This window comes from Octodon degus, unplaced genomic scaffold, assembly GCF_000260255.1.
Source record: "Octodon degus isolate 3935 unplaced genomic scaffold, OctDeg1.0 scaffold00018, whole genome shotgun sequence".
Taxonomy (NCBI): Eukaryota; Metazoa; Chordata; class Mammalia; order Rodentia; family Octodontidae; genus Octodon; species Octodon degus.
Window position 1 is genome coordinate 3,186,828 of NW_004524594.1, and position 25,486 is coordinate 3,212,313.

Consider the following 25,486-nt stretch of genomic DNA (forward strand, 5'->3'; position numbering starts at 1 on the left):
GAGGAGAGGAGGGGAGAGGAGTGGAGGGGAGAGGAGAGGAAAGAAAAGGAAAGGAGGCCCATAGAGGAAAAGGAGCCGTGAGACACACTGGTGGCAGAGGGGCCAGGGTCAGACATCCTGCCTCCCCTTGGAACCTTCCATGGGGCTGCCCACGTCACACCCAGTCCTGGGACCACAGGCAGCCCCGACTGGACTTTCATTTCCACTCCATCTGGGACACGGAAGCTGACCCTAGTCCTTGGGAGTTTACACCTGATCCACAGGACAGCTCTGGGGACAGAGGCAGCAGTCACCCTGGGAAGGTGGTGTGGGGAGGCAGAAGGGAGGAGGTCCTAGACACAGGCTCCAGGAGCCCTCAAGCCTCCAGACAGTCCCTGGACTCTGTTTTTCCTTTCCCAGCCCAAACCTATTTCCTGACAGTGGGGGTGGGGGTGGTACAGACAACAGTTGTAAGACTTTCCACTTCACTGCACCTCACCTTTTGTTTTTTGTCTTTCTTTCTTTCCTTTTTTCTTTCTTTCTTTCTTTCTTTTTTTTTTTTTTTTTTGAGATAGGTTCTTGCTGTGTAGTCCATGCTGCTTCAAACTCACAGTGATCCTCCTGTCTCAGCCTCCCGAGTGCCGGGATTACAGGCATGCGCCTCATGCCCAATCATGGACCATCTCACCATGCACTGAGACCCCACTCAGCTGGGCTGGTCTGAGGGTGGGGAGGAGAAGAGTGGGCCATCCTATCTAAAGGGGTGCAGATGCCACCTGCCCCGCTGCTAAGCCATACCTCTGCCAGCTGGCGTCTCTCCCGTCCCGCTCACAAGGGACAAAGTCTCCTTGAGGTCTCCTGCTGGGGAGTTCCAGGTCAGCTCTAGAAGAAGAGAGAAAGGCAGAGGTCTGAGGCCCCTGTGGATAGGCGTGGCCCCCGATCCTGGGTCCCCCCACCCCATCTCTGCAAACAGAAATCAGACGCAGCTGGACAGCCAGCACCAAGGTGCCAGCGCCTGGGACAGGCCGGGATGTCTTTTCTGGTCCCCGCAGTGAGCCCAGCCCATACAGCAGCACCCCGCGATGCCACCGCACATGCTAATGAGACGGTCCAGCACCGGCTCTTCTGCTTCTAGCTAGAATGCAATCAGCTCAGTGGTGGTGGTGGCGGCGGCAGCGTGCGAACGCCAGTCTCTGCAGGCTGAAGAAAGGCCCCCAGCAACTGTGAAATGGAAAGGGACTTAATCACTGCCTAATGAATGCAGGCCCTTTGGGCAGGGCGACTGTAAGATCTGTGCACAAAGTCCTCTGGGGCTGAGGACAACACAGGCCCCGAGTCACATGAGAAGGGTCAGGGTCACCTCATCCGACACCACACCCCCCAGCGGAGGCTTGAGCCCATCCTACGCAGGGCCTGGCCACTTCACGCACAGCTGAGAGAGAAGCAAGCAAGGTGGACAGAGGAGGGCACGGAGGTCCCCAACTCTACCCTAGTGACAAGGCAAAGCAGAAGGGGCCTCCATCAGTTCCCACTGCCTCAGGCGGTAACGGTGACAGTCCCATGAGCAAGCGAACTCAGGTGGCAGAAACGCCCTCAAGGCCACAATGCTGAAAGGGGCCAGGGCCAGGACTGGAACTCCGGCCACTGATGCAGCAGGAGAGGCTGACTTCAAGGTCTCTAGGTACTGGTGACCGCATACACAGATCTTCCCCATCTGGCACATCGATGGTCAGTGCTAACGTGGTGTCCCTGAGCGTGAGAACGCACGGATCTTCCCGAGTCTTTCCTGGCTGCACAGCAGCCTGTGAGCCAAGCCTGCGTCCCATTGGAGCATTTCTGCTTTGTGTGACTGCCGCCACCATCAGCACATCTGTCCACATCTGCACATCTGCCTTTGGAAAGACACTGGCAGCCCCTCTTCCCCAAATGCATCAAGGCCTGGGACAGAAGGAGGCGTATGTCTGAGCTCCAGATTTGAACTCAGGGCTCTGGCAGGCATTTGCTCTGTGGCTGGGGCAGATGTGCCAGCTCCGGCACCTCGGGCCTGCATTCACTGGCTCAGAAGTGATAATGAGCTTTCATGAGCTCCAGGGAGCACACAGAACGCGTATTAATGTCAAGCATGCCCGTGTCAGCCTGGGTGAATGTCACACATTAAGGAAATTAAAGGCTGCAGCCACACCGGGCAGGAAGATGGGCAGGCTCTGTCGCTAACAAAATTACTTTCCAGCTCTGGCACTTGGAGCCTCGAGCTCTCTCTGGGCTTGGAGGGAATTCTGCCCTCCTGCAGTGTGCAGGAGGATCCGTTTAGGGAGAGACTGATCCTGCACTAATCCCAATTTCCATTAAGCTAATCTGCATTGTGCAGGGGAATGGCTGGGCTTGGGACTTCTCCATGTATCTCTGAGACCGCAACCTAGGTCCTGCTGCCCCTAAAGGAAGGCGGCGGCTGCAGATGTTTTCTAGCCAGAGAAAAGAATCCAGGATCTAGAGCCCAGAGAAGAGACAGGTGCAGGGCGGCAGGGGGCAGAGTACACACAGTGAGGTGTCAGCAACGCGCAGCCCCTGACCTGACTGTCCTAACTGAACAGCTGAGGGCAGGAGCCACCCTCCCGGGTCTCTACAGCACCCCCCACCCTCCTAAGGCTTGAGCTGGTGCAGGCTGAAATCCTAAATCCCACCCTGTGTGCCCCATAGCCTCTGTGAATGGAACAAGGGACCTTCCAACTCTGAAAAGGAGGCCACCAATGCTGGTAGCTCCTGGGATGAAGAAGGTCACTGTGGAACACCCACGGAAGCAGTAAGAGCCTGGATGCGGTACCAGGGCACCCAGGCCGGACTCTCCTCGGACGACAAGCACACATCGAACCCCGACAACTCACTGCATTAATGGTGATGCCACCCCTGCGTGGTGTGAAGCTGCCGAGAACAGCTAGATCCGCTGTTCTGCAGGTGGCCTCGGGTGCGCTGGCCTCCTCCCTCCTCTTGTCTTCTAAACTAACAGCTGGCTGATCACTCGATTTCTAACAAAAATTCAGGGGCTACTCTGGTGTCCTGGATGCCCAGGTGCGACTCTTCAACATTGGTGCTGATGTCTCCAACTCTACTTTTAGGTTTTTAATTAAAATGAAGTGCAAGAGTGCGCACACAGACACACATCACACACACACTCACACGTATGTGTGAGACACCACACACACCTGCCTGCTGCTTCACCGCAGCAGAGCAGCCCTGGGAAACAGACGCCACACCTTGCCTCTCCATTCTCTTCTGGCTCCTTCCCCATCCCACCTGCCCGATGGCCCCCTGTTCAGCCTCAGCACTGCCCCGCCAGTCTGCGGCCTGCTGCCTCTGCTGTCACCGCTCCACAGGCTGCCTGGCCCCACTCAGCATGAGCACGGACACTTCATTACCTGGCCCTCCACAATGCTCCAGGCCCGATTGGGGCCTCCAGCTGTGCAGACCCCACCAGCCAAGTGAACTCTCCTGGCCTCATACCCCACCAGCATGCTCAGCCCAGCCTCACAGACCTGTGCTCTGCCTGGAATTCTTTTCTCCCTTTTTAACACTGAGCTTCACACTGGGCAAACTCCTCCTCATCCTTCAAAATCTTCCTTCAGACAGCTGGGTAGGGTGAGGCATGCCTATAATCCCACCACTTGGGAGGTGGAGGAAGGAGTATATCACTTTGAGTTGGAGGCCCACCCAAGCTAAATACTGAGTTCAAGGCCAGCCTAGACTACATGGCAAGACCCTGTCTCCAAAAAACACCTTCAATCATTCCTTCTGAAAAGCCATCCCAGTCGCGCAACAGGTATATAAAGCATTGTCCACTGGGCTCCTCTGCAATTTGTACAGTGCTGTATTTTTTGTTAAAGTAATGTGCTGCACCTGCAAACTATGAGTCACTCAACAATAGAAATAGTGTTCTCCTCCCTCTGCGGGCCTCAGACCGTGGTTCAGACAGTAATAGCTGCACAGATGGTAGCTGCTTGGAAGGTGGGCAGCAATAGGGCATAAAATGAATCTATGGGAGAACCTGAGTGATAGAAAGAAAGAACTAGGGGATGGATGGATGGATGGATGGATGGATGGATGGATGGATGGAAGGATGATGGGCGGGTAGATGGATGGGTGATGGAGAAAGGGAAGGTGAGAAGACTGATGGGCGGGCAGATGGATAGATGGACAGATGGATGGACAGAATGGATGCATAATGGGGGGAAGGAAAGGTGGAGGGATGGACGGCAGATGAATGGAGATGGGTGAAGGTTGGATGGAAGGATGGATGGATGGATGCATGGATCAAAGAATGATGAATGGGTGGATGAACAGATGAACGGATGGATGGAAGATGGATAAGACGGATGGGTGATGGCTGGCTGGATGAATGATGGGGGAGGGACAAATGAGTGGATGAATGGATGATGGAAAGTAGGACAACGGAGGGCAAGTAGGTCTACAAAAGAATCAGTTAAATTTGAACGATGAGGCAGAGCGAGGCCAGTGGAGACCAAGAAGGAACGATGATTCTCAACTGCTTGCACAGTGCTTACTAGACCCTGCCAGACAGAGGCTCATGGCTATGAAGAGCCTTGCTCTCATCCTGCAGTGGAGGCCACGTGTTCTGAGCAGTGGCTCAGCCTGCAGCTCGTCCTGTCTCAACACCCACTCTATCATCTGTGGATCACCGAGTCCTTCAGAAGGGAGGGGTGAGGGCTACCCTTGGCCTTGGCTGAGGCAGAGGTCAAGAATCTGACGTGTGGTGAGGATTCCAAAGTTGTCATGGGCCTGAGTCATGACCTGGTCAGTGGGGCAGTGGGCTTGCCAGCTGTACACAGCCAGCCAGCTACTACTGGTCAGGCATGGGATAGGTTCCAGGAAAAGGGACAGCTGCTGATGAAAGCCCCATGCAAATATGGCCTTGCCATGGGAGTGGTGACATGAACATGGGTAATGAGCCAGGATGCTCAAGCAGTGTAGCATCACTTTGACAGTACTTGAGGCTGAGCTGGTATAGAAACTATCTCCCAGTGTGGCTGCTGCCCTCTGTAATGTGGTAGAGAGCTGGACACAGAATGGATCTATAAAAGAACCTGAATGGAGGGAAGGAGGAAGGAGGTTACAGCTGGCTGCAGGGATGGATAGAAGGATGGCTAAGTGGATGAATGGAAGGATGGCTAGATGGCTGGCTGGATAAGTGACTGGATGCATGGATGGATGGATGGATGGATGGATGGATGGATGGATGGATGGATGACTGGACAGGTGACTTCATAGATGAATGGATGGATGGATGGATGGATGACTGGATGGATGGATGACTGGATGGATGGATGGATGGACGGACGGACGGACGGACGGACGGACGGACGGACGGACGGACGGACGGATAGGTGGGTAGGTGAGTGACTGGATGGATGGATGGATGGGTGGATGGATAGATGGATGGATAACTGGATAGATGGGTAACTGGATAGAAGGATGGATGGTTGGGTAGACAGATGTGCAGTAAAGCACTGTGGGTAAGAGACCAGGTTTTCATTTCCTACAGAACATGAGAAAGAAAGTTTCTTAACCTATAAACTTCAGGACAGTCACCAGTTAAGTGTAAATGTGGAAATCGACTGCAAGTGATTCCTGTGGTACTCAGGACTCAAAAGCACTTGATACACAGTGAAAACAAAACCTTGGAAGATTATCTGTGCTACTTCATATCAAAGGGTAGTGGCCAAGGAAGATTTGACAAGCAAAAAAACGAACAATGGAATGGATCACTTTCACAGAAGGGGGGAAGCGTGATCACCTTGATTCATGCAGGAAAGGCATCTGAAGAAAGTCAAAGGTCAACAGAATAAAAGCTGTAAGTGTACACACACAGCAAATACCATGGTTACAGGCTGAGAGCGTTCCCCTAAGATCAGGAACAAGATAAAGATGCCCACTTCTGCCGCTTCCGTTTAACAGAATACTGCAGGTTCTAGACGGAGCTTTTTGCTTTTCATTTATTTTTTTACACAGTACTGGGGATTGAACTCTGGGCCTTCATACCCAACTACATCCCCAACTGTTCATAATTTTTGGTTTTCATACACACACAGTATCACGAAGTTGCAAGGCCAGGCTCCCATTTGCGATCCCTCTGCCTCAGCCTCCCAGAATGCTGGAATTACAGGCATGCGTAGCCCCACTTGGCTTAGCTGCAGCAATGTGACACTGAACGTGATGATTTCATGGGTAGGACACCAAGGGTGTAGGCAACAAAACAAAACAGCAAGCTGGACTTCATATAAATGTGTAACTTTTGTGCACAAATTTGTATTTTGTGAATATAAACCTCAAAAAGGGAACATATGAAATGGGAGAGAATATCTGTAAGTCATATTTATAATAAGGAATCAATGTCTTGAACTCCTAAAATCAACAAAGAAACAAAAAAAAAAAAATAAGAACCAAGTAAAACTATTAAAACTGGACAAAAGAGTGGATGGCTTTTCTCTAAAGAAGCTCAACATCACTAGAGCTCCATCTCTGCACAGAGACCCAAAAGAACAGAAAGCAGCCTCTCAAAGCAGCACCCACACATATATATTCCTAGAGGCATTCTTTTTTTTTAAATTTTTTTTCCAAAATTTTATTGATAAACAGCAATGAGACAGTTTCAAATCAAATCGGGAAGATACTACTTTTTTTTTTTTTTTTTTGGTGGAACCGGGGATTGAACTCAGGCCCTTGTGAACTCAAGCGCTTATTCTACTGAGCCATCTCCCCGGGCCCCTAGAGGCATTCTTGACAACGAAGATGTGGAAGCAATCCAAATGTCCATCAATGAACACATGGCTGAACACACTGTGGGCTAGACAGTGGAACAGTAGGCAACCTTACAAAAGGAACAGAATCCTGACACATGCCTCGCTGGGAATGGACCCTGAGACACTGTGCTGAGTGGAATGAGCCAGGCACAAAAAAGGCAGGTGCTACATGAGGCAGTAGGGATAGAAAGCAGAACGCGCCTCCCGGCGGCTGGGAGCTATCATTGAATGGATCACACAGTTTCTACTTGGTAAGAGAAGGGGTTACGGAGGTGGGCAGAGGTAACAGCTGTATGACATACATGCACGTCAGGGTGTGGTGGTGCATGCCTCTAACCCTAGCACTGTGGGAGGCTGAAGGGGATCTCGATTTGAGTCAAGCCAGGGCAGTGTAGCGACATAGCAGTCTCAAAAAGTAAAGAGAGACTTGGGGTTGTTGTTCAGTACAAAGACTCTTTCTTTGTTAAATCCTCAGTACTGTAATAAATAAATAAAAATGCATTTAATACCACTGCATTATAAATGGTAAATTTTATGTGTATTTTACCAAAATAAAAAAAAGCTGGGGGAAGGGCAGTGACACCCCACCACCACCATTCAGTGGTTCCAAGCTGCGCTCCCCAGAGCAGTCGCTCCCTGAGGCTCCCACTCCAAGGACAGATGTGCCCACGCCCGGTTCCCACACCCACGCTAATTCACAACAGCTGGACCTGGGAACAGCGCAGACTCTGGGTTTCCAGATAGTGCTGGAGACCAGCAGCTTTGTGTCCTAAAACCCAAGTCAGAAGGACTCCCTGGAGGAGGAAGCTGGCCAGGCATCTCCATCTCTCTCCCCTGTGTCTCTTCATCTAGCTCATCTCCCTGCTTCCACCCTTCTTAGTGCAAGACAGAAACTGCTGACCTCCTTTCCTGAGCCCACCCTTCCCAGGCCATCAGCCCCAGGAGTCCAGGCGGGTCCCCAGTCTGATGGCCACTTGGTAACAGAACCGAGCTCTGTAGTTTGTGGCTCCAGAGAAAAGCCAGGGCTTTGCTTTATTTTAAATTAGCCACATGGGGCAGAGGGGCAGATGAAAAGAAGCCGTGCTGGGTCCCCGCCATCTCCGCAGCCCTCAAGGAAGCTGCCTGAGCTTGGGCCCAGCCCCTCTGCCGGCAAGGGTCTCCCCAGTGGAAGGAGAGGGCTCCCATTCTCTCCCTGTCCTTCACCCCCTCATCCCATAGGCCTCTATTAGCCTTCTAATGTTGCCCCAGGGTCCCAGAGGGGCACAGGTCACGCTGTGATACCCTTAGAAGATGCTGGACCTATTTGCTCTTAGAAGTCCTGGCCGTGCAAGGACTAGGGCAAGCCAGAATGTGACTCCCAACCCCAGAGGACACAGGACTTCTGCTCAGAGGCCAGCAGCTCCTGGAGGCCAGGGAAGGAGGGGATGACGCACCTAGCCCATCAGCCAGCACTGAGATCCTTCACCCTCAGCACACCTGCTGTTCAGCGCAGCTTCCCCTCTGCTCAGCTGGTCCTGGGCTCTTCTCTGCAGGCGACAGCACGTCAGCAGTGTCCCCAGTGCCCCTCTGCACGGTACCTGCCTGACAGACGAGGCCCGGCTGTCCTTCTGAGCAGGAAGGAGAATATGGCCAGGAGTCCTGGCCCCTGCTGCCCTGGGCACCATCCCAAACCTGCACACTGCCTCCCCCTCATCCAGAGGCAGCCTCCCAGGATGAAGGAGGCAGGGACAGGAAGTGCGCTCTCCTGAGGCCTCACCTCCCTCTGAGCACCACTGACTCCTCCCACACTGCTGGGGGAAGGAGGGGACAAATACTAGCCTAGTGCCCATTGTGCAGATGGGAGAGGGGAGCTATGTGCACGCAGATGTGTGTGAGTGCATGCAAGTGTGTGTGTGTGTGTAAACACAGACAGCAGTTCCTAGAGAAAGGGAGGTGGAAAACAAAGGATTCGGCTGCATCTCCTCCCAGACCTGCCAGCATCCAGCACCAGTGGGACCTGCAGGCCCAGACGTAGTAGGGTCTCATCCAGAAGGCGGACCTGAGACCACCTGGCCCAGCTTCACCCTGTGCCCTTCCAGGGCCAAGCCCTGCATAAACACCTGTGTGAAAAGCCACTCTCCACACTAGCAAAGCAGGGGCCACAGGCTCAGGGGCCACAGGCTCAGAGGCCGCAGGCCTGGTCAGTGGTCACAGAGCACCAGGGGCACATCTGTGGCCAAAGCAACCCAATCCCCAGCCCCGGCCATTAGGCCAGCACTGAGGAGCACAAGGAAAGCCAGTCCCCCATCCCCCTCCCCTAGACACCTGAGAGGTTTGCAAGCCACAGGGACAGCCAGCGCTGCAGGCTCTGGCGTGGGTGTGGAGGGTGTCTCAGTACATCTTGGGCCTCGAATCCACATAGCCGTCATGTGCAGCCCTCAGCTCACATGAGGGAGCATCCCAGACCTTCGGCCTCTGGGAAAAGCAGCTGAAAGCCACAGGACGGTAATCGAGAAGATTCCAAACCAGCCACCCTGCCAGGAGCAAGGAAGCTGAAAGCCGAGTGCTCACACAGAAGGGAGTGAAGGGCCCCACAGCTGGCCCTGTTAATCTAGACTTTGTAGCCCACAGGGCTGCGGTGGGCTCCGGAAAGCTGCCCCCCAACTCTTTGTAATTCTCTCCTGCTCCCATCCTTGTAAATATATTCTAATGCAAAAAGTGGGCTGCAGGAGGTAAGACCGCAAAGCCATTAGCATTTTGATGGGTTTCCCAACACGTGCAACCAGAGAGCTTTAAAATTCATAGCATGGAGATTAGTCTTTCAAGACACACTCCCCCTTCCCAGCTTGACTGAGGTGGCCAAGAACTTTTTACCTCTTTAAGGATTTTACTTAAAGTTGGGTAAGAGTCCTAGGGAAGCCAGTGAGGCGGTGCAGGCCCGAATTTCCAACACTCAGGAGGCTGAAGCAGGAGGACTGCTAGGAGTTCGAGGCCAGCCTGGAGCAGCCCCTGTCTGATGCCAAGAGCAGCGTGCATCTTTACGTCCAGGACAAAGCCACTTCTCCACATCCATGTACTCACTCAGCAGGTTTCCCAGTGTGACTCACCCCACGCACTCCATGCCTGGGGCATGGGTCGGAAGACCCGGGCTCACAAAGCCCTGCACCTTGGACACTGAGCAAGACAGTGGAAATCGAGGGTGCATATAACACTTGACAGGCGACTGAGGCAAGTCCTGCTGCCTGGGGCCCCCAGAAGGAGGGTGGGCAGAGGTACCCAGACAGGACTGACCCCTCATGCAGGTGAGTGTATGGGCCACCCACACCTCAGGGATCCAGTCCTTCGTGAAACCGCTACACTGGAGCAGCCCCAGAGAGCAGTTTCAGGATGACTGAAAAGGGACAGGCAACCTAGATCTCTCACAGGCGTAGCTCTGCTGGGCTCACGCTCCTCTGAGAACCTAAGCTGACCTGAGAGGAGGTGGCACGCAGACTGATGGTCCAGACTGGACAGACAAGGCTGGCCCAGAGCTCACGAGGCGAGGGGCTCCTGCTCTGCCACATGATCCGAATGGTCTTGACACTAGTAAGGAAAAGGCTCCGGACAGAACTGAGGCAGGAGCTGGCGGCCCTCACGTAGTTATGGAGGAGTCTTGGGGATCCAACTTGGCACGTAGTTAGTTACCTGTGAACCCCGAGGTTTCCTTTGGCTGGCCAAAACGATCCCCCACAGCATCATGGTTTCATGTCCTGGCAATTGCTGCCAGCCTCCCCCAACCCTTCCCCCTTAGCTTCTCCCCGGAACAGCCAGCTCTAGCATCCTGCTGGCTCTGTCACTCATGAGTCACATCGCTGTGAACCACATGCATTCCGGATTTATAGGCCAGGCCTGCTTTTGATTCTTTTTCAATTATATTGACAATACTGGCCACATATGTGTATATATGAACAAAATTTTTGTAAAGTGCGTCTAAGACCTAACTGACCTTACCAGTGATTCATGAACCAGGTAGCATCTGCTCCACAGACAGGAGGCCCCCTAAACTGGGCGGGTGGGACATGGGTGTCCTACAGGTACAAGAGGCTGGAGACGCAGAAACAAGGCACCAGAAGCAGAGCGGTTGTTTTCAAATTTCTCTCATGTGGACGAAAGCACGGGGACCCCCACCTATGGGCTGGAGAGTGTGGCTGTCACCTCTCACCTCAGGAAGATCGGCACTCACCAGCAACAGCTTAGGCTGCAGTCGGTGATGTGGGACCTTTAACACAAGTGACTCCATGCTGGTTGGCAAACCAGGGTCTGGTACAGCTCAGCCCAAAACGATGGCCTTTCATGGATTCTATGTAACAGCACATGCATGTGTACACACACACACACACACACACACACACACACACACACGCACAGAGAGCACAAAAAAACTGAAAAGAAACAGGCAAAATATTGTCTCTGGGACATTAACGTACGCATACGTTTGGCTTCTGTAATCAGAGGAAGAAAAGGGGCAGCGATTAGCTTTTCTGCATTTGTTTTTATTTTTCTGAGCCAGTCTCACAATGGAGTTCAGGCTGCCCTTGAACAAAAGACAGCCAGACTTCTGCCTGATTTCCCAAACTAGTGACTAATATGAAGGACTCGCTTGGCCGGAGAACTCCCAGGACTGGCTTACATCACGGTCCCCCTGACTCCACCCCACATGAAGGGTCACCATCCCTGCGCTGCAGGTAAGGCGGTGGAAGCAGTTAGGGCTGCAGATCCTAGGCCCACCGACAGGGCCAGAGCTGATCTGCCCGCAGCCCAAACCCACAGCCCGCCTGTTCCCCACCCCGCCAGACGCACGCCGGCCTCCCATGTGGAAAAGGAAGAAATAAACACATCTGCCAGGCTGCCAGGGTCAGGCGCAGAGAAGACGACGTTCCCACCCACTCCCAGAACAGAGCTGCCGAGCGCCAAGCGAGAGCCGTGCCCGCCTGGAATTGAACTCACATGTGTCTGCCTTTGCGGGCGGACACGGGGCTCCTCCCTCTTCGCCCTGCCAGTCCCGGGGATGTTGGGACACACAAGAGACTGCGGGCAGAGGTCCCAGTTGCCTCTCCACCTGTTCTAATTAATAGCTCACATCCCTTCTCTCTTTGCCCACACCGAAGAGCTGCATTACGTTCATCAGAGAGCCAGGGGCAGCCGCTGCAGCAAGGAAAAGGTCATGGGCACTGGAAAGGGACCCAGGCTAGGACCTCTAGGGGACATGGACTCTGCCTCCAGCTCCCTGTGTGGCCTTGGCCAAGCCACCCAACCCCTTGGAGCCCCAGGACTCTGTCGCTCCAGATGTCTTCCTAGCATCCAGCTTCCCCGGGGGTGCTTTATGTGCAGCAGGCACAACATCCCCACGGGAGACCTCTCCATGCTGATCCTCAAAGGGGCCCTTCCCGCGTCGCTCACTGCCCGTTAAATCCTTGCAGAAATTAGGTTTTAAGCGAGGAACGCCTCGCGGTCTGGAAAACAGAATTGGGGTGAGGGCTGCCAGAGGGGCCATGCAGGGGGTGGGAAGATACTCTTCATTCAGAGCTGGCGGATCCTGACTGAGCCACCTCTGAGGCGGATCTGCTCTGCTCGAAATCTCTATTTATTAATTTAGTTAAATGTATTTCCTCAGTCTCCAAACACCTGCAGACTCAGGCAGGATTATGTGGGTAAATATTGTGTTTCCGAAGCCTCCGACTAGAAAGCCCCATTTTCTCGCTTCACCTCAGAGGACGGACCTCGCCTTTACCTAGGACAACGGGAAGATCGGAGAGACGACGATTCAAAAATGTCAGCCACTAAGTGTCAATATTGAAAGATGAATCTCTAGGTGATTAATTAAGATCAATGGCCTGAAGAAACACAGGAAAGCCCTCTCAGAAAATGGAGAGAGAGAAAGCTACAAGTGAAAACGACTCAGCAGACAGACAAGCTGCGAGCTCAGTGGCACCTCTATTGCCCACCGGCTTGTGATTTTCCAAAGGGGTTCCCTAGGGTTCCTCACGGCACACCAGGTGGAGGGGTCCATGGGGAGGAAGCACAGACCCTCTGCCTGCTCCAGTTTGATCAGTTTCACACATGGAAGCCCCACCCAGGGCTCAGTGGCTCCCAGCACAGCTGTACCCCACTGGGCAAAACCATCCCAGTACGGGGCTGGGGAGATGGCTCAGTGAAATAAGCGCTTCCCTGGAAAGTGCAAGGGCCTGAGTTCAATCCCCAGTTCCGCAAAAAAAAAAAAAAAATCATCCCAGTACGTCTCATGTTAGCAGTAGGGATGGACAGCTGGTATGCAGAGGCGACATGTACCATGTCTCCTGGGGGCGAACTTCTCTGGGGGGAACAGCATCCCAAGGAAAACTGTCCATCTGCTGAGACAAAGTGCTAAACCCCAAGGAAGGCAGGGAGAAGCACATACGAGATCCCTAACCCACTCCAAGTCCTCCTACAACCTATAAGTTTCTCTCTCCATTTTGCAAGTGGAGGATCTGGGCATCAGAGAGGTTGGGTAAGCTGCCCAAAGCCACAAAGCCCACTGACTGTTCCGGCAGCCTGAAGCATCTGCCCCAGAGAGGCTCAGAAGACTGGAAGAGGTCTGAGGATCACACACAGCTCCTCTCTTCATGATGGGTTAACTTTAGCCCAAAGAGGAAAGACCTTGCTGAGCTCACAGTGTGCCTGAGGCACAGCAGAATTAGAACTCGACTCCAGTCTCAGCCTGTCACTAAAATGGAAATGACATCCATGGAGTCCTTCCAGCTGCCACAAGGAGCCAACAGGACAGTGTATGCCGTGTGGCAAATCTTCCATAAATTCTAGCACCCTCTGCCCCTGGACCAGGTAGAGCAAAGGGACAGCCTGGAAGGAAGTGGGTCATCCTGTGGGTCTGAGGCTGAGCGCTGGGGACTTCTATCTCGATTTCATTGCCCGCCCTCCCGACTCTGTCAAGAGGAAGCAAGGAGAGGGCTCCCTCCAGGCAGCGTCTCCTCAGAGGTCAACACTGAATCACCACCCTGAACTTTTTTTTTTTCTCCTGACCTCGTCTTAATTTCCAGCTAGACATGAAATGATGTCTCTCCAGTACCAGGAAGAGGCTAAGACATCAGGCCAGGTTGGCACACGGTCTTCCTAATGAGATGGAATCTAGCCACTGGCAGAGTCTCGAGTTTAAGATGCAGACTGGGTCACTCTATGTCAGATCCTGTGTAGGAAAGGGAGGCTCTCTCTCAAAGGAGATCTCCGTTGACAGCAAGGAAAGTAAGACCCAGAGAGGCTGAGTGATTTGACTCATGTCATAGCCTGAGAGCCACTTGGTTCAAAACACAGAATGAGAACCAGGGGCCCTGACCTCACCACTGTGCCAGGGGAGAGGGAGGGAAGTGTGGGTGTGAAAATGACTGTGCACAGGCACGTGCATGCCAGAGACCACATGGGCATCTGAAGTAGAAGGGAAAGGGGTTTTTCTCAGGTTGCACCTGCACCTCAGGAGGGTGTGAGTGGTAAGTGTGAGAGCACGAGACAGAATGAGTGTGCAAAAGGAACGTGAGTGAGCGAGAGGAAATCTGCACACGAAGAGAGCGAGGGAGAAGGAAAACACTTGGGCCAGTTTCAAATTCCCACAGTGTAATAAATCAAAACAGACTGCTCTGGACAGAGGCCATTCCCAGCCACGCCCTTACACCAACACCACCCCACTGGCCCCTCCATGCCGAGCAGGCAGCAGTGGTGACATTCACAGCTGCACTTTGGATTTTGAGCACTAACAGTGTACCAGGCCTGAGGCAAGCACTGCCTCCTCCCTGGCACCTAGAGGTAGGCTCTGTGCATCCCGGATTTCCATAGAAGGCCACAGGCTGAGCAAGGGGCAGCTCCTGGCTCCCCCATCTCCCCATTTAAGTGATTCCAGGATAAAAAAGTTGGGTGAGCAGGAGAGATACGGAAGGAAGCCAGCTTCTTGCTGAGAAACTGTCCCCTCCAGATGGGGCCGCTCGTGGCGGCTGGGGCTGGAAGGATGGTGCCAGGGTGCAGAGATGTCCCAGAGCCGACGGTCCCCAGGAGAGGAAGGGCATGGAGCTGTGGTCCCAGTGCCTGGGCACCTGGCACTGGCCGCTCAGTGAAAGGCTCTGCCCTGGGCATGGGCTGGTTTTACATGTTCAGGACTGGACAGGAGAGGAGGCTACTCCCTAGGTCCCTGAGAATGGGCTTCCCGTGTCCCACCCTGACTGGTGTCAGCACCCAGAAGGCCATAACCACAGAGCTGCTCCCAGAAAGTTAATCTCTCCTCCCAACAGGCGGGCTGAGGAAGGCGGGCAGACAGCCATCCCTGAATCTGCACATACACCAGCCACACTGTGCTCCTCCTCCTGGACACCGTCTCTTCCAAAGTCCCAAATAATCTTTTGAGGTGGGGGTACTTTTCCAGTTTGCAAGTGGCTACACGGAAGCCTGGAAACTAACTACCCAAAGTCAGCAGCATAGGAAAGGTCAGGACGGGGTCCCCAAATTGTCAAGAGGGGAGCCCTGCTCCTGAGCTGCCGACACTCATGTGCAAAGCCTTTCTCCACAGTGGGCAGGACCTTCAAGATGGGGCCCCCATTTCAAATCCCAAGAAGGACCCTCAAACAAAACAGGAGATGGACAGGGCTAGCCCAAAGGGACAGCTACTGCTCATACCAAGCCCATTTTAGAATCAGGTCTCAGGGCTGGGGAGATAGCTCAGCGGCATAAGCACCTGCCTGGCAAATGCAAGATCCTTCGGAGTTCAATCCCTGGTACCCCCACCCCCCAAAAAAAGGATAGATTCAGTTTTTATGCTGTTCTTGTTATCAGATATTTTTAATACAGAGACAAAAGCCATCAGGTTTGAAGTGTGCAAGTCTGCGAGCATCAGGAGCTGCTCCTATCACACCTCTGTCCGGGTGGCCCTGTCCGGGAGCCCCGACTCCTGCAGAGAGCTGACTGCCGTGACATCTGTCCCCACAGACACATGGTGCTGGCTTTGAACTTTAGCTCTGCGCTTTGGACTCTCTGACATCCACTGCCTCTGCTAGCTCCTGGGATTCCAAGTCCCCAACACTGCCACCGGTAGTGGCGAAAGCTCATGGCCCTGAAAGCTCATGGCCCTGTCACCGTGTGACGCTACCTCTCCTCTCCCCTGCAACGTCTAGGGACATCTGGACCAGCCCAGCTAGTACCCGTTGTCATGCACAACAAAGCTCTGGATCTCTCTGAAGGGAGGGTGCCTGGGTGTGGAACTGCAGTCCCAGGGTGCGGGACACTCTCTCTCACTTCCCACCATGCCAACAGGTTCATCCACTCCATGTTTTAGGCATGGTGCACATGACATCAAACACCACGGCTCTGCTCGCTCGGCCTATGTGCTTCATTTGTTTCAGCCGTGGCCAGACCTCATCTACATAAGGCACACACGTGACGGTTCTGACTTCGAGGCCCAGAACCATCTCGTGGAGTCACACAGCCAGCGGTCGAGCAGCCAGGCTCCTGGCCCTGTGCCTCTGCCCTCATCTCCCTGAGGTTCCAAATCTATTCCTTTCACCGGCTCTCTACCCTGCTAGATACAAGCCAGACATCAATAATTGATCTTGCCCCTCCTTCCTGCTGAGCCAGGATAAAAGAGCCCCAGGCACCCATCAATGGGCTCAGGGCAGGCCTGACCAATCAATCAGAGTTGGCATTTGCAATGAAAAGCGAGTGTCATCAGGTACCACCCCATCACCCTGCTCCTGTTGTTCAGCACTGGTCCCCAAAGCCCTGGCTTTGTTCTCCAGCAGCTTAACCTTCTTACACCCAGAATGTTTATCAGAGAAACAGAGAAAGAACCAAAACCCAAGCCCAGCCCTTTCTCCAGCTTATTAGATTCCATTCTCCATGCCAACCTGGGAAGCCAGCTGAAGATCATTTGTTTTTGCCTTGGTGTGTTTCTGTTTGTTTTGTGTTTTTGTTTTTCCTCTTGCAGATGACAAAAAGGCCCAGAGAGGCCTAGCACTGCGCCCAAGGTGGCCCAGCCTGGCCCTGGCGATGCGGGCATTTGGACCCATCTTCCTCATTTGTAACCCAGGGCTCTGGCTCCCGCTCCATCAAGTTTCTCACTGCCAATTAGGAACCACTGCAAGCCAGAAACCTGCCGGGAACCTCATTCATTTTGAACCACTCACATCTGTTTTCCTTCTTCCCTGCTACGCCGTAAACAGTGGAGACAGAGCCCGGGCGGGTGGGCTGCAGGCTGGGATCTTGGTGCAGAGAGGGGACCGCAGTCGGCAGCAGACAGGCCATGGGCCACAAGATTCAGGGGCGAGGAGAAGAGCTCTTCCCTAACGTGGCTGAGATGGGCGACAGGCAGCTCGACGGGCTGCTCGCTAGGTGAGGCTCCTGCAGGGCCGCCGCCCGGGAAGCTCGTGCCCTCTCTGCTTCTGGTCTGTACCGACATTTGCCTTCGGAAAACTCACCATGCATTTTGCTGCAAATGAAAACCAAACAATCTCATTTTCTGTCTCCCCTCAGCCAGGCCAGATGGCTTGTTCTCGTTCTTTCCCTCCAGCTCACACCGGAGATTTTGTTAGCACTATTGGTTCAGTTTTGCTTTTTGTGATACTGGGGAATCCAACCCAAGGGGGCACCAGGGGTGCTCTAGCACTGAGCTACACCTACTCTGGCCCCATTTTCAATATCTTTTCTTTTCTTTTTTTTTTACCTTGAGACAGGGTCTCAGTTCTTTGCCCAGGTAGGACTTGAAGTTACAATCCTCCTGCCTCAGCCTCCCAAAGTGCTGAGATCACAGGTGTGCGTCACTGCTCCTGACTAATGCTAGAAATATTTTTTAAAACAAACAAGCAGGACCAGGGAGATAGCTCAGTAGAATAAGAACTTGCCTAGCAAGCGCAAGGTCCTAAATTCAATCCCTGGTACTGCAAAAAATTAATTAATTAATTAAAAGAAAAATCAAACTTTAAAAGCACACACACACACACACACACACACACACAACCCAACCAAGCAAATAGATCAATAAAAGGTCCCTAACTTCTATACATCTGCCTTCCAAACACCATGTTTAGCAAAATTAGCCCCAAACTGGATCCTGGGTTATGCTGCAACAGTACTTCCTCCCTCACCAACAGTTTGGCTGCAGGCTTGGGGGTCTTCCTGCTGCCTCCCAAACACCCAGGTGGCCAAACAGATGGGACAGGTAAAGGCCGTAAGGACAGCTCAAAATGTGGAGAATTCCACTCAGGTTTAGACTGTCCTATCTATGAGACCTCTAACTTCACCTCCCTCTCTTTTTTTAAATGCTTTTAGAACTCCGAATCAGAGTCTCACTACATAATTGAAGCTGGCTTTGAACTGCAAGTGTGAGGCCAGCCTGGGCTACGTAGTGACACCCTGTCTCAAACTCCAAACAGACAATAATAAAATCCTACTATTACTGGGCATCAAGTGGGAAGTTCTTCTGTAAAAGAGACAGGAGGGGGGTACAAGGGACAGGAGAGTGACAGAAGGGGTGGGCAAGGAGCCAGGGCAGAGCACCACATGTCACCGTCTTTGCTGTCTACCCTTCAGAGGAGGAAACTGAGGCTTAGAAGGGACAGAGAACTAACAGGGGGCCTGAAGCTAAGGACCGAGCCAGGGCTCAAACCCAAGACCCTGGAGCTCATAAGCTGGGATTTCTCTCATTTTCTGAACTCAGCCTCCACCCAAACTCGGGGGGCAGGGGGCGCCGCAGAGCCTTAGACTCCATCTTCTGCCAGTGTCTAATGTGAATCCTGAGTGTTTATCAGCAACAGCTGGGCCTGCACGCCCCCCACCCAACTCTGGCATCTTCATTACTGTTTTTCTAAAAAGACTATCCGGGGGGCCTTCTTTCTTTACACACACCTCAGCAGGGTTGAGTACACCTTCATGAGTGCTGGGGCTACTTGGAAACAAAAATTGCCTGTTACTGCACTTCAATTACATAGCAACCACTTTTTTAAAAGAATATTTTTATTCAGGCCCATTGTGTAGCAAATCATCAGACTCTTCCTCCAAACAACTTTGAGAAGGAAAAATTAGCAAGTGAAAGGGAGGAAATGTTCTGCATATCATCCAGCTATTGAGAATGTGCCAGTGTCCTTCCTCAAGGGTCTTCCTTCCCTGTTAATTTATTTAAACAACCCCCCCACTTTGATCAACAACCACGCCTGGGCTTCCTGAGTGCTTTTTTTTCTCCTGAGAAGATGAGGCTTCTGGATCCGGACTGCTGTCCACCTCCCCCAGTCCCTGTCACACTGTGTTTCCAGGCCTCCTGGGAGGGGTCCCCACTTTAAGCTCAGCCTCCAGCACCTCTTGGGTCTCTGGATGCAGGGTGGGAAGGAGACAGGGCTTGGGGAGCTGTCAGAAGAGACAGTAGCTCAGGAAAGCATCTCCCTGCCTTAGAAGGGGAAGAACACTCCGTGGTGTCCCTGTACAGGACAGAAGGTGCCTGTGGCAAAAGAAGCCATGAGCCCTGTACCTCCCTGGGCCACCCAGGAGCAGCCCTGCGGCCTCGGTGACAGCTCTGTTCCCTCTCGTAGCCCCTACTTAAGGCACCGTTTCAGTCTCTCTGTGCCAAGACTGTGGACTTACTGGAAGCTGAGAGGCAGGAGAGCAGAGAGGGACCATCTCACCAGTGAGACTACTAATTCAGTGCAAAATGCTGGGACCGCCACCACTTGTCACAGTGACCGAGGTGTGCCACCAGGCTGCCAGGGGAATGCACCCCAGCTTCCTGCAGGAGAGGAGGGTGACTCGATTCTTTCTCAAATAGAGTTCGCTTGCTTGGAGCTGCTGGGCACTCCCAATCCCAACCGAACAGCAGCCGCTGCTGTGTCAACAAGGCAGGCCCAGAGAGGGATGTGGAAAGCACAGCAGGTATATGAAGGTCCCAGAGTCAAGATGGAGACTCAAATCAGTGCTTTTCCATGAGCCTGGTGGAGGTCGTGGGACAGACTGACCTGGGATTCGAACCCGGGCACTGTGGTCAGCCACCACACTCCTAACCCTGCCTGCCAGGCTGCCTCCTCTGCCTCCTGCTTGTGCTAGAATGAGGCTGCGCATCTGAACCCCCTGAGGCCTCCTGGGCCTCCCCCTCGCTCCCCTGGGGATGAGCCTGGAGCTGAGTCACCCACTGGGCCCACCCCTATGGAGAAGCCTGGGGAACAGGCCCTGCTGTGATTTTCTGACCCCAGACACAAACCCAGGATAACCAATAAGCAAGACTCGTTCATCCAGCTGATATTCTCAATGCAAGTGGCCAGCAGGCAGCCCCAGAAAGACAAGGTAGAAGTGTGGATGGTCCTTTCATTTGATAATTTCAAATCGTTGCTTTTAGAAAACATCACGTGACAGTTGGTCACCATCCATCCACACCAGGGTTTCCTACATCCACACTGGACATCCAGCACGGCGCAGCCCTGGCCAGAGTCTGGTGTGGGTAACAGCCTCAGGACCGTGCTGAGCTGTTGGCCACGCGTGCTTCCCACGTGCTCACATGCAGGCCTGGAGGTGTGCGTAATCGGCCCCATGCCGCAATCGGGAAGCAGAAGTGCACGCACAGTAACAGAGCTGCACAGTGACAGGAGCTCGGCCACCGACTTCACCTCCGCACGGTTTCCCTCGATGACATTCAGGCTAACGAAACTGCCCACCTGTTAAGCAATGAACTGCACACCCCAAAGGTGACTGGAAGCCCCACCCTGTACCTGTGTGGGTGACCTCACGTGGAAGCTGGGTCTTTGTGAGTGTTCAAGTCAGAATGAGGTCATCGGCCTGGACCCAGCCTGACATGACTGATGTCATCATTAGGACACACAGACACTCCAGAGAAGCCATGCGAGGACACACGCGGAGGCAGAGGGTGGGTGGCACAGCTGCACAAAAAGAACACCACGCATGGCAGTGATCACACAGGCGAGAGGCGGCAGAAGCCAGTTCTGGGGACTGAACCTTGGGGATGCTGTAGATTGGTGTTAGGAGGCAGAGTCTGGCTGGAAGGTGCCTGGAGAGGGGTGCATGCCTGCCCGCCCGCTCACGGTTTTCCTCTCTCCTCCAGGCCACTCTGCCACGCTCTTTCTGCTTCAGAGTGGACAGGACGAGGACAGAGCCTTCTGAAGCCATGAGCCACAGAAAGCTCTCCTTTAAACTGCAGGTGTGGGGTTCTGTGTCCCAACAAGGAGGAAAGTAGCCAAGACACAGGCATCAACACCACTGCTGCTCAGAAACATCCAGAGTTGGGGTGCCTTGCCGGGATGTGGCCAGCAGTGCGGCTGGCAGTGTCCCATGCTCCCAGGGACAAGGGCCCACTAGGCTAGGTAGAAATGGGTACCCTCAGATGCTGCTTGGAAAGCCCCTCTCTTCCTGGCCACTCCTGTGCCCAGCCCACATGTGGTCCCTGGGGAGCACTGCTATTTGAGTCCCTAAGAAGCCTTGTTCTGCTGGGGGCTAAAACTCCTAGAAGCCCTTGAGTGAAGCAAGTTCCAGGCTGGCCCTGCCAAGAGCCTGAATGTCATGCAGCAGGTGGCCGTGGGGCTGCTCCCCCGGGAGCTGTGCACACTTGGCCAGCAAGAGCCTGCAGCAATCTGTCCCCAAAGGAGAGCAGCAATGCAGGGGGTGGGGCCGGTGGCAGGGAGCCTGTCACCACATCCCCCACGAGCTGAGGCCCCCAAGTCCCTAATACTGGGCAGACAGCTCTGGTTCCTTCTCGTATTTCAAATGGAAACTGTACAAGGGCTGATCAAAAAATACAGTGTCTGTTTCAATTTAAAAAATCACTATGAAGGGCCGGCCAGATAGCTCAGTGGACTAAAGTACCTGCTTAGGCAAACACAGGGGCCAGGGTTCGATCTCTGGCATGTGGTGCTGGCCCTGTTTTGGGGGCTCGCTGAGACGGTGATTGAGACTGGGTATGGTGGCATGCACATGTAATTCCAGCGCTTGGGAGGCAGAAAACAGGAGAATTACTACAAGTCCGATCTGTGTACACCCTGTAGACCCTGTACTAAATACACATACACACACACACACACACACACACAAAATTACTGCACTAAGACACATCCCCAGAGAGCCAGTCAACTATTCCTGCAAGCAGAGGCTGAGAGAACACTTATGCCATCACTCAAAAAACACGACAGTGTCCTCATCCACCTTCTCCACCGGATCTGGCACTATGTAGTTTGTGGCTCTTCCCCAAAGCCAAAATGACCATGAATGGACTCAGGACATCCATCCAGGCAGCCAGGACACTCTGGAAAAGAGCACTTAAGAGCTTCAGAGAGTGGCAAGAGGAATGGCAGCAGTGTGTTCAAAGCGAGAGTTGGGTTTTGAGGGGATTCATGGCCATGTATCTTTTACTGTAACGCTGCTTCTAAAATTTAAACATTAACCATAGTTTCTGACCACAGTCCGAGGCCATCAGGGACCGGACCAGGTCCCTCCCCGTCCTCCCCAGCCCTTGACTCTGAGTCCTTGAATTGTGCACACTCTTAGCCTCTCCTAGGCTCTGCAAACTTACCAGCCCCTCCGACGAGCCAGGCACTGGACCTGCCTCACGGCTTTGCTGCTCTCTGGCCATTCTGCAATGGAGCACACAGAAGCAGACTCTCTCGGCAATGTCCAAGTGTCGAGGAGAGGGCTTGGGGCTCGGCCCTGGGTCTGGCAATCTTCCCATCCCCCCAAAAAAAAGGCCACATAGCCTTCAGCGAGCCTGCTCTGCTTCCCAGCCCAACCCACAGGACATACCGGGCATAGGGAGGCTGCACAGGCAGGACAGAAACCATGGGGAATCCCATGTGTGTTTTGGGGCCCACAGCACCCCAGGAATCGAATATACAGCAATCTTTCAGGAATATGTGAGGTCCACCTCCTAGGGCTCTCATCCTCACCTCTGGAACTATGGTTTGCTCCTGTCACATCCTTCCCTCTTCCTCAGCTTCCAGAGAGTTCCCCCAGCTTCCCCTCCCCAATCCCTCACCCTTCTGCACACAGATGCTCCCACCATTAGAAGTGGGCACAGGAGCCAGTAGCAGCAGTAGGCTCTAGAAAGTTCGGGAAGACATTTTCATAGGGTTCTCAGAGCCAGAACATCTCCCTAAGCCAGTGGCAGCCATGGCGTCCTGGGCTGAAGGTCCTAGGCCTAGCTCTGTGCCCTTCTGTGACCTCACCTTCCTCCACTATTATAAACATGACATGATCTGCCTAGAAATCACTTCTAATCTATAATGCACAGCACATATCAGAGATTATTAGGAAAGGAAGCCTCAATGCTTTGAGGCCCAGGACGTGGCAGGTCTATACCGGAAGCCTGGGGTACCTTGTCCTTTACCCCAAGCAGGAAGTGGTACCTTCAAAAGTCCACATCCTTCCTTAGCTGTGTGGTCTCCCTTGTGGCTAGTTGGGGAACATGGGGCAGTTCTGGCCAATGCACTTGAACTGAAGGGACACCTGTCACCTTTCGGCCTGAAGCATAGAGTGCCAGAGTGGCTCTCCCCTCTCTCTCATCCACCCCTGCAGTGACTCTAATATTAGTCACAGCTCTGGAAGAGACAACCAAAAAGAGGGAGAAGTCACCATCAGCCTGGGTCCGTGTGACCCGAGGCCAAGCTAGAGCAGCACCAGGAGACTCGAACCTACTGTCCAACCCCTGTCATCCTGGGACTACCTGTTGTGACCGCCAATGTTACTAGCTCAAGATTGTCACTGATGCTGTGGCTCACATTTTCACAGATGATGAACCCAAGGCCTCAGAGAGGCAGGTGGCAGAAACAAGATTTCAAATCCAGACCTGGGGCAACAACACGCCCCATTAAAATCTTTCTCCCTCCTCGTTCCCATGCAGGGGGCAAAGTGGGGTCTTGGATGGTCATGAGTCCCACTCATGATCAGAAGCGCAGAGAAGGGAGCCTGGCCACATCTCAGGGAGCATTCCTGAGGACCTGGAGCTTCAAAGGTCTTGGATAGAACAGGAGGGATCAGTACTGGTTTAGCAAACAAGACAGGAGCAAAGCCCAGCTCCACTAGTGACTTAATTTTTCTGAGCTTCACTGTAATCTATAAAATAGATCAACAGCTACATCAGTCTTGCATGTGGAATTGACGATGCCCCTTATCCCACATGTCTGCCCCCATCAGGATCATCCAGGCGGCTCAGGGCAACAGTTTTCTCAGAATGAAAAGAGCCTGGCAGGTCCTCTCCCAAACAGCAGGAGGAAGCTGCCTCAGCCCAGACCACTGATAAAACCCAAAGCCTCAGACCTCAGACCAAGCCCAGCACGCATCCCTGCACAGACTGAGGGCAAAAACATAAAAAAGGGGAGCAGGCCAGCCAGAGGTGAAGCAGCACAACCACAGCACCTGACTGGAAAGTGTCTCTGAAGCGGACGCCTCATTCGGGTGAATCTGGGAGTTGTCTATCAGCGTAGACTCAACGTGGTACATAGGGTCTTCGCACTACAGCAAAGGGCGGCAACAATGCATGGAAGGGAGAGGGCGAGCCCTGGCTGACGAAACATCATCCCTTGAGTGCCAGGAACCGGGGTATTTTCAGTGATGTCAGCCTGGGCTGCCTGCCACCAGGACAGGGTTACAGGAGACCAGTCACATGACTCAGGAAGGGACCCTCAAAAGAGGCCAAGAAGGGAAAGGACCCAAGAAGCACCCAGTTCACTCTGGGCTTCTGTCCCCAAGGCAGATCTTACACAACAGCTTGGCCCAGGATTTCAACAAGAACCAAAATTGAACACTTACTATGCACTGGGCCCAGTGTTTTCCAAGTTTTAGCTCATTGCCAGTCCCTTTCAGATGGGAAACTAGGCACTAAAAGTCACAAAACATGAACAGGAATGGCCAACATTGGCACTCAGGAACTCTAACCACCGTGCGGTGATTCCTCTAAAGAAACAACAAAACTGAGTCTCACAGACAGGTGGGGACGCAGCCAAGCTCTCACAGGTGTACCTGTACGAGGTCCAGGGCTGGAACACAGGTCCGCAAACTCCTCATCCTAGGACCTCTCCACCCTCCGCACTGCCTGTCCTTGTGCACGTCCACATCCCCAGCCCGTGAACATGTTGCTGCTCATCTCCGAGCTGCCTAACGCACTAATTAGCCGAGAGATCTTGGGTGCAGAGATGAACAGGCCAGATCATCCGATAACAAGGCCCAGATGAAAGTCCCGCTCGCCAGCTGCAGACCCAGGGGCGCAGCGCCTGGCTGTGCTTCTCCGTTCCAAGAGTCTCGTTAGGGGCCCCACTCCCATCAGATGGAGCATTGATGTGGGTCCAAGGTGCCAGCCCGGGCGGCAGGAGGAGCCCAAGCTGGCACGTTAGCTCAGTGGCATCAGGTTGCAGATCGCCAGCATCATCTGCTCTGTGGGACCAAAGTGCTGGTTTCCAAGCTCCCCTCCCTTCACTGTGTCCCAGCCGTGTGGACAAATGTTCCTGATTTCCTTTCCCAGTGCTGAAGAAATCAGGCCAGAAGAGCCACCCGCTGGAGAGGGAGGGGTCCCCAAAATTTACACTCCAGCCCCCCAACACTGGCTCTTCCCAGGTACCTAGAGAGAGGAGCTTCCAGAGGGACGTGGGGCTCCTAGTAGACACTGGTCATCACCAAGGCCCTTTCTGCCTCCAAACTGCTGAATGTTTTATCAAGCCAAGCCAAAGACTATA

At 53.4% G+C, this 25,486-nt stretch overlaps 1 protein-coding gene across 4 annotated transcripts in view; it reads right to left on the bottom strand.

Annotated features, from left to right (window-relative positions):
• The window catches only part of Tspan18 (tetraspanin 18), a 124,908-nt gene that overhangs the window by 96,302 nt on the left and 3,120 nt on the right, over window positions 1–25,486 (bottom strand). For all 4 annotated transcript variants that reach the window (XM_023710609.1, XM_004627019.2, XM_023710608.1 and 1 more), the window contains exon 2: window positions 778–861. The gene's annotated coding sequence lies outside the window, so the exon portion shown is untranslated. The remainder of the gene's footprint in view (window positions 1–777; window positions 862–25,486) is intronic.